This window comes from Giraffa tippelskirchi, chromosome Y, assembly GCF_054371585.1.
Source record: "Giraffa tippelskirchi isolate mGirTip1 chromosome Y, T2T-mGirTip1v1.2.pri, whole genome shotgun sequence".
Taxonomy (NCBI): Eukaryota; Metazoa; Chordata; class Mammalia; order Artiodactyla; family Giraffidae; genus Giraffa; species Giraffa tippelskirchi.
The window spans coordinates 13,875,450-13,885,404 of record NC_137290.1 but is presented as its reverse complement, the minus strand read 5'-3'; positions in this window follow the sequence as shown (position 1 = coordinate 13,885,404).

The following is a 9,955-nucleotide window of genomic DNA, read 5'->3' as shown; positions in this document are numbered from 1 at the left end:
GGGCAGAAGCAGCACTTCCTATCACAAAAGAAAGACCAAAAAATATCATTTCTCAGCTCAGTGTGGCAATTCAAGAAAAGAGGTTTGGTTATCTCCCACCTCTAAATGCTTCAACTGATTTCCAGTGCCTTCCAAATAAAGCAAAAGTTCCCTCTTTATTTCTATCAATGGTCCTAGCTTCACCATCCATTTAGTCAGTTGCAGATGACATGATCCTCTACATAGAAAACCCTAAAGACTCTACTAGAAAATTACTAGAGTTGATCAATGAATATAGTAAAGTTGCAGGATATAAAATTAACACACAGAAATCCCTTGCATTCCTATACTCCAATAATGAGAAAACAGAAAGAGAAATTAAGGAAACAATACCATTCACCATTGCATCAAAAAGAATAAAATACTTAGGAATATATCTACCTAAAGAAACAAAAGACTTATATATAGAAAACTATAAAACACTGATGAAAGAAATCAAAGAGGACACAAACAGATGGAGAAATATACCGTGTTCATGGATTGGAAGAATTAATATAGTGAAAATGAGTATTCTACCCAAAGCAATCTACAGATTCAATGCAATCCCTATCAAGCTACCAATGGTATTTTTCACAGAACTAGAACAAATCATCTCACAATTTGTATGGAAATATAAGAAACCTCGAATAGCCAAAGCAATCTTGAGGAAGAAGAATGGAACTGGAGGAATCAACCTGCCTGACTTCAGACTCTACTACAAAGCCACAGTCATCAAGACAGTATGGTACTGGCACAAAGATAGAAATATAGATCAATGGAACAAAATAGAAAGCCCAGAGATAAACCCACGCACATATGGACACCTTACCTTCGACAAAGGAGGCAAGAATATACAATGGAGAAAAGACAACCTCTTTAACAAGTGGTGCTGGGAAAACTGGTCAACCACTTGTAAAAGAATGAAACTAGAACACTTCCTAACACCGTACACAAAAATAAACTCAAAATGGATTAAAGATCTAAACGTAAGACCAGAAACAATAAAACTCCTAGAGGAAAACATAGGCAAAACACTCTCCGACATAAATCACAGCAGGATCCTCCATGACCCACCTCCCAGAATATTGGAAATAAAAGCAAAAATAAACAAATGGGACCTAATTAAAATTAAAAGCTTTTGCACAACAAAGGAAACTATAAACAAGGTGAAAAGACAGCCTTCAGAATGGGAGAAAATAATAGCAAATGAAGCAACAGACAAACAATTAATCTCAAAAATATACAAGCAACTTCTGCAGCTGAATTCCAGAAAAATAAATGACCCAATCAAAAAATGGGCCAAAGAACTAAACAGACATTTCTCCAAAGAAGACATACAGATGGCTAACAAACACATGAAAAGATGCTCAACATCACTCATTATTAGAGAAATGCAAATCAAAACCACAATGAGGTATCATTTCACACCAGTCAGAATGGCTGCTATCCAAAAGTCTACAAGCAATAAATGCTGGAGAGGGTGTGGAGAAAAGGGAACCCTCTTACACTGTTGGTGGGAATGCAAACTAGTACAGCCACTATGGAGAACAGTGTGGAGATTCCTTAAAAAACTGGGAATAGAACTGCCATATGACCCAGCAATCCCACTGCTGGGCATATACACCGAGGAAACCAGAATTGAAAGAGACGCGTGTACCCCAATGTTCATCGCAGCACTGTTTACAATAGCCAGGACATGGAAGCAACCTAGATGTCCATCAGCAGATGAATGGATAAGGAAGCTGTGGTACATATACACAATGGAATATTACTCAGCCATTAAAAAAAATACATTTGAACCGGTTCTACTGAGATGGATGAAACTGGAGCCCATTATACAGAGTGAAGTAAGCCAGAAAGAAAAACAACAATACAGTATACTAATGCATATATATGGAATCTGAAAGATGGTAACGATAACCCTATATGCGGGACAGAATGAGAGACACAGATGCATGGAACAATTTTATGGACTCTGAGGGAGAAGGTGAGGGTGGGACGTTCTGGGAGAATGGCATTGAGACATGTGTATTGTCATATGTGAAACAGAGCACCATTCCATGTTCGATGCGTGTGACAAGGGCTCGGGGCCGGGGCAGTGGGATGATCCAGAGGGATGGGAGGGGGAGGGAGGTGGGTGGGGGGTTCGGGAAGGGGAACACATGTAAACCCATGGCTGATTCTTGTCAATGTATGGCAAAAACTATTACAATATTGTAAAGTAATTAGCCCCCAAGTAAAATAAATAAATTTATAAAAAAAATAAAATAAAAAAAAAATAAATAAAATATATAATGCTGATAAAAATAAAATAAAATAAAATAAAATAAACAGTATGCAATGAAAAGCCTTCTCACTTTGTATGTGCCACTGATCAAATTTTTATGCTATAAAACCAAGGAACATTCAGGTGGCCGCTGTAATTATTTAACTATTTATGAATAATTGAGTAATTATGAAAGTTTGAACATGTTTTCAATGTCCTTCCACAGTGTCTTTGTGTATATGTAAATAGAGATATATGTGTATATACATATGTGCATTATACACACATACATGTGGTTATCATTGATACATGTTATAAATATACTATAAATTCGGTACATATTTATCTGTAATAGATATAAATATTTTAAAATATAAAATATATTTTCTAAGTAAGAACTAAGACGATGTAACACAACCTATAATGTGACACAATGTGGTATATACTGTAGCTTAAAATGTGTACTTAAGTAGTGTAAGTACTTCCTTGATAGTAATATAAGGCTGCCCTGGAAGCTCAGTTGGTAAAGAATCCACCGGCAATGTAGGAGACACTGGTTCGAATCCTGGGTCAGGAAGATCCACTGCAGGAAGGATAGGCTTCCCACTCCAGTGTTCCTGGGATTCCCTTGTGGCTCAGCTGGTAAAAAATCCACACACACTGCAGTAGACCTGGGTTCGATCCCTGGGTAGGGAAGCTCCCCTGGAGATGGGAACAGCTATCCACTCCAGTATTCTTACCTGGAGAATTTCATGGACTGTCCAGTCCATGGGGTCTCAAAGAGTCAGACACGACTGACCAACTATAATTGGTCACACACACATTATCATGATGACACACAGATTCATATTATATGTAATTATATGTTTGTACAAATATAGTAGATATATTTTTAATTTGCAAAAATACTCATAGTCTCATTTCCTACCTTTTTGATACAAACGGTGGCAGACTGTACATATCATTGTATGCCTTAATTTTTTCCTATCTTGGAGAGCTTTTTATATCAGTACAAAGAGAATTTGCCTACTGTTTTTGAACAGCTGTTTGAATTCTGTTGTACTGTTGTTGTGACTTGATTTATTTAACCTATTCCTGACTACTGGGTGGTTGAGTTGTTTTCAGCCCTTTGCTACCAATATTCTGTGCAAAACTATGAGCTTCAGCAGGTCTGCTGGTGTGTAAACCTTCTTGGAAGATACATCCCCTGGAGTGGAATTGTTGAGCCACAGTGCACATGTGTGTGTCATTTTGACAGAGATTTCTAAGCTGCCTTCCATAGACACTTGCATATCAGACTCCCACCAGCCTATGTAAACAAACCTGCATTCTCAGCGTTACTGGATGCTTTTTCAGTTTTTCCAAAACTAGGGTTGAGAAATTTTTCATGAGAAAGGTAGAATATGTTTTCCTGTATTGAGGAGCCATTTGTATTTAGCTAAAGAACATTTATCAGGGCCTTGAGATATGTAGGGAAATTATAGTGAAACGTGCAATAATTATTTTATGCATTGTGGTGTTGATTATGATGATGATGACATAATGGTTAATATTCTTGACACTGGCCTTATACCTATGACAAAAATTAACTCAAAATGGATCACACACCCAAATGTAAAACCAAAACTAGAAAACTCCAGGAAGAGAACTTAAGAGAAAACCTATGACCTGAGATTTGGTGATGACATTTTAGGTATACATATGCAGCTCACAAACCCCTGGTGTGGGGGATTCCCCAGAAAGGCCCTTCTATGAATTTTATCTGAAAACCTACAATTTGGAGGTCATTTAAGCTCTCTGAGCCTCAGTTTGTCCTTCTAGACTAAAAGGACAGCAAGTTATTAAATGTAAGGATTAAAATATGTAGAGGTAGAAAATCTTTTCTTCCACATGCTGAGGGTCACTGGGTGGGTCTGAAAAATGAAACAAAGATCGATTAACAGGAGAAAAGCTTACAGCTTATTTTAATGTTTTAAGTGACACGGGAGCCTTCCTAATGAAATGAAGACCTAAAGAAACAGACTTGAGTATTTCAAACTAGGTTTGATGAGGTGTGGACAGTTGTGGAAGAATATGATAGGTTAAGGAATAAGAGGTGAGTGTAGTAAGCTGGCAAAAACTTCGGAGAAGGCAATGGCACCCCACTCCAGCACTCTTGCTTGGAAAATCCCATGGACGGAGGAGCCTGGTAGGCTACGGTCCATGGGGTCGCTAAGAGTCGGACACGACTGAGCGACTTCACTTTCACTTTTCCCTTTCATGCACTGGAGAAGGAAATGGCAACCCACTCCAGTATTCTTGCTTGGAGAATCCCAGGGATGGTGGAGCCTGGTGGGCTGCCGTCTATGGGGTCGCACAGAGTCGGACACGACTGAAGAGACTTAGCAGTAGCAGCAGTAATAAGCTGGCAGAAATTTAGCAAGTCCTGTGTGTTAGGTTTCTTCTTGGAAGTGTTCCTCACCCTTTGGAGATAAGAATGCTCCTTTCCTCCTGCTATAGAGAGGGTACCTCTCTCATGAGGGAATTATTACTTGTTTCATGCAAGAAGGGGGAAGGGGAAGTGAGAGTGAACTTCTTCCTTCTGCTGTTTTCTCAAACTGCTTCACCTTCAATATGCCAGGTGCTATATATATATATATATATATATATATATATATATATATATATACCTCACCAGGGATGAGGTATCCTGAAACCCATCACATGTCAAATGATTAAAGTAGTGTCTGAGATCTATACAGGCAGTTTATATGTTGGCTACAATTTTATTAGAAGACTCTTGAGAGACTCTTAGACTTCAAGGAGATCAAAGCAGTCGATCCCAAAGGAAATCAACTCTGAATATTGATTGGAAGGACTGATATTGCAGATGAAGCTCCAATACTTTGGCAACCTGATGCAAAGAGTGGATTCCTTGGGAAAGGCCCTGATGCTGGGAAACACTGAAGGCAAGAGAAGAAGGAGGTGGCAGAGGATGAGATGGTTGGATGGCATCACTGACTCAATGGACATGGGTTTGAGCAAACTTTGGGAAATGGTGAAGGAGAGGGAAGTCTGGTGTGCTGCAGTTCATGGGGTAGGAAAGAACTGGACATGACTTGGTGACGAACAACAACAGCAACCCCAAAAGTAAGAAATAACAGTGGTTGAGGGAGGAATGGAGATAAGGTGGAAGCAACAAGGGCATTTCCAACAGGGATCACTGATTCCTGATTAGAAGTCATCGAGGAGTTAACACAGCTTGGGTCCAGAGGAAAAATATTTCAACAAACCAGCTTGGAAAGTCCCAGGGAGTCATGCAATAAATGTCAGACTTGATGCAAAGCTCTCTGTTGTGTACATTTCCATCTAATTAAAGAAGCAGACATTTTTCTCAGAATCCACATGAAACATCCAGAGATCAGGAGACTCCCACCTCTAAGTCACACACATACCTTAAGTGCACGTCAGCGTCTTGGAAACTCATATCTTGTTCTGGATCTTGTTTTTCTCACTTTTTCTTTTTTTCTAGGCTGAAGGTAATTCACGAATATTTTCTTATGTGTGAGTGTCTTGTCCAGGGTGCCTGCCAGGGGCACAACACAGAGTCAGTGTTAAAAAACTGTATGTTCGACTTATGGTTGCTGAGGCGAAGGATGCAGGGAAGGGATGGTTAGGGAGTGTGGGACAGACATGTACACACGGCTGTATTTAAAATGGAGAACCAACAAGGACCTGCTGTAGAGCACAGGAAACTCTGCTCAGTGTTCTGTGGCAGCCTGGAAATGAGGGGAGTTTGGGGGAGAATGGATACATGTGTATCTGTGGCTGAGTCCCTTCGCTGTCCACATGAAATTATCACAGCAATGTAAATTGGCTATACTGCAATATAAAATAAAAAGTTAAAAACTTCATGTTCGATTTATTAGCAGCACCTCTTAAGAGATCATAAGTAGGAGGTTACATTGTCTTAAATGGTTTCCTAACTCCTTATGTTAAAATCAGAGAAGCAAGAGTAGACAAAGGGATTATATATACATACATATTTAAGATGTCACAATATGTAATCATATAAAAGCAATTTATGCACATTTTAATCTTGATTTTTATTTGCTGAAGGAAAATATTATTAAGACAAAAAGGAAAATCATCCTGCTGAACTTGATATTACCCCTGTGGTTCTTGCCCCCATGCAAATATTTTACTCGGTCATCATATCTTTATACAACTTAAAAAAAAAAACCTTTTTGTTTTGTATTGAGGTATAGTCAGTTAACAATGTTGTGATAGCTTCAGGTAAACAGTGAAGGGACTCAGCCATATGTATATATTTATCCATTCTCCCCCAAATTCCCCTCCCATCCTGGCTGCCACATAACATTGAGCAAAGTTTCCTGTGCTATACAGTAGGACTTTGTTGGTTATCCGTAAAAACAAACCATAAGTTTGTTCTCTAAGTCTGAGAGTCTTTCTGTGTTGTAACTTCATTTATATCATTTCATTTTAGGTTCCACATATGAGGGATGCCATATGATATTTCTCCTTCTCTGTCTGATTCACTTCACTCGGTATGACAATATCTAGGTCCATGCATGTTGCTGCAAATGGCATTATTTCTTCTTTTTAATGGCCAACATTCCATTGTACTGTGTACAACTCTTATTGTATGTGTATATTTTATGTTTTGCATAATTTATTATGTTGTCTCTTTAAAATTAGTATCCCTAAGATCTAATAAGAGTACATATGAGAAATGCCAGGCTGGATGAAGTACAAGCTGGAATCAAGATTTCTGGGAGAAATCTCAATAACGTCAGATATGCAGATGACACCCCCCTTATGGCAGAATGTGAAGAAGAATTAAAGAGCCTCTTGATGAAAGTGAACAAGGAGAGTGAAAAAGTTGTCTTAAAGCTCAACATTCAGAAAACAAAGATCATGGCATCTGGTCCCATCACTTCATGGCCAATAGTTGGGGAAACAGTGGAAACAATGTCAGACTTTATTTTGGGGGACTCCAAAATCACTGCAAATCGTGACTGCAGCCTTGAAATAAAAAGACGCTTACTCCTTGGAATAAAAGTGATGACCAACCTAGACAGCATATTTAAAACAGCAACATTGCTTTGCCAACAAAGGTCCATCTAGTCAAGGCTGTGGTTTTTCCAGTATTCCTGCAAGGATGTGAAAGTTGGACTATAAAGAAAACTGTGTCAAAGAATTGTTGCTTTTGAACTATGGTGTTGGAGAAATCTCTTGAGAGTCCCTTGGACTGCCAGGAGGTCCAGCCAGTCCATCCTAAAGGAAATCAGTTCTGAATGTTCATTGGAAGGACTGATGTTGAAGCTGAAACTCCAATTCTCTGGCCACTTGATGAAGAGCTGACTCATTTGAAAAGACCCTGATGCTTGGAAAGATTGAAGGCAGGAGGAGAAGGGGATGACAGAGGATGAGATGGTTGGATGGTATCACTGACTCAATGGACATGAGTTTGAGTAAACTCTGGGACTTGGTGATGGACAGGGAGGCCTGACATGCCTGGGGGTCGCAAAGAGTCAGACATGACTGAGCAACTGAACTTAACCAAAGACCTAATAAATACCCAAATCCGTAGAAAAGCTGAATGTTCAAGTGACTTGTAGAACACATCCCACTCAGTCTAGTTCAGGGCTCCTTAACCTCAGAGGGTTGTTCATTGGGGCCTGGATGACTGGGAGGCCGGCTTGTGCATCCCAGGCTGTGGGAAACAGTGTCTTCCGCCTCTACCCACTAATTCCCTGTCCTCAAACTGTGATCAAATGCTGCCAAGCCCCCCCCCCCCGCCCCCCGGGACAGACAACCTCTCCCAGCTGAGAAACAGTGGGCAGAGTCATGTGAAGAATATGCTTTTGTACAGTGTGACCATCTAGTGCATATCTTTGAACATTCATGAGCCCGAGCACATACACAAACACACACCACATCTGAAGGGCCGTGAGCCTAGGGATTGAGAATGTTGAGCGGCTGATAAACATCAGCCTGACCTCCAGGGAGGAGAAGGAGGCACAGGAGATGGAATTCAACCATGCGGCAAATGATTCAGTCAACCAAGCCTGCATAGTGAAATGCTAACAAAGACCCGGGACCCCCATAATGAAACACTAACAAGGACCCGGGACCCTCAGTGCTTGAATGAGCCTCCCTGGAGAGGCTCCTGGATATGCAGGAAGAGAAGGCACCCCGAGGACCCTAAAGCACAGTGCTTCTCTGCATTTGAGCATCGCAGCTACTTCTCTGGTGGTCCCTGGATGGGGCCTCCCCGCTCCCAGTGCAGGGGGCCTGGGTTCCATACCTGGTCAGGGAACTAGATCCCACATGCTGCCGCTGAAGTTTGCCTGCTGCCACTTAGACCAGGCACAGCCAAATGAATAAAAATAGCTGTTAATGTATATGTTCATGTATATAATATTACACTGTGAGCAAGGCACTTTTCAGAATTCTGTGAGCCCCTCTGGTGAATAACAGAACTTGAAGGAATTGAGGAATCCAGAATTTGTAGCCAATTGATCAGAAGTGTGGGCAGCCTGGGAACCCACAGAAAACTTGTCTGGTGTCTAAAGAGATGGCAGTCTTGTGCCCACCCCCCCCCCACCAAGTTAGGTATATAGACCCCAAATTCTGTGAAAGAAACTGAGCCAAGACAGGTGAATGAGAGCAAAATCAACAAAGACTTATTAGCATGTGTTTTGTCTAATGTGAGACACACAGGAGCACCCAGAGTTGAGTGACTCAAAGAGGGGCCAGAATTTGTAGTCTGTGTACCTAACTAATGGGCTTTCCTGGTGGCTTAGACATTAAAGAATCTCTCCCTGGGGAGAGATTTGCTGGCTGGGGAGGCTGGGGACTGTTGTGCAGGTCTGTGCCGTGGATCAGTTTCAGGTGTACAGCGAAGGGACTCAGTCATACAGATACATTAATCCATTTTCAGAAAGGCCATTTTGATACCTGGCAAAAAGGTGGCAAACATGAGTTCACTTTTCACTCCCTTGGACACAGCAAACACAGATTGCCAGGAGGCTGGTGAAAAGAGTCACTTCCCGGACGCCCTGGGGAGAGTAGACGGGCAGGTCCTGCAGGATGGAGACATGCGAGTACGTGAGCCCAGGCGCTCGTCTCCCTCTCATGCCTCATTACACCTGAAAGCAGAGCGACATCATTTCCGAAGGCCCTGGAGGATTTCCCCAGTCGTGACTTCACATTCATCTCAGGAGGCTGTGCCTCTAGGTGACTTTAAACCCTGAACTGAATACCACTGTGAACCGGATGGCATTTCTTAAACCAGAAGTCCATATTTACTATTTTAAAAATACACACCTGGCAGATGACGCCCGATGTAGGTTTTGCACTCCCTCTACTTCCCCCGCCATCCTGTTTTCTGCTACTCCTTTGCTCCTCCTGAGGAGCAGAAAGGATTCAGCTCAAGGTTTCAGGGTCCCGCTTTGGGTGACTCACCTGGAAAATCTCCAGAAACCAGCCTCAGTTCCTTCACCTTCAATCCCTTTCCTGCCCTCTACAGACTTGGGAACAGAAACAGCGTGGCGCTGCGTCCACCCCCGCTGCAATGCCCTGGGGGATGTCAGAGCAGCCTCTGCTTCTTTTATACCTATTTGCAAAAGTGTAAAATTCTTACTGAGTACGTGTCACTCAGGCTTT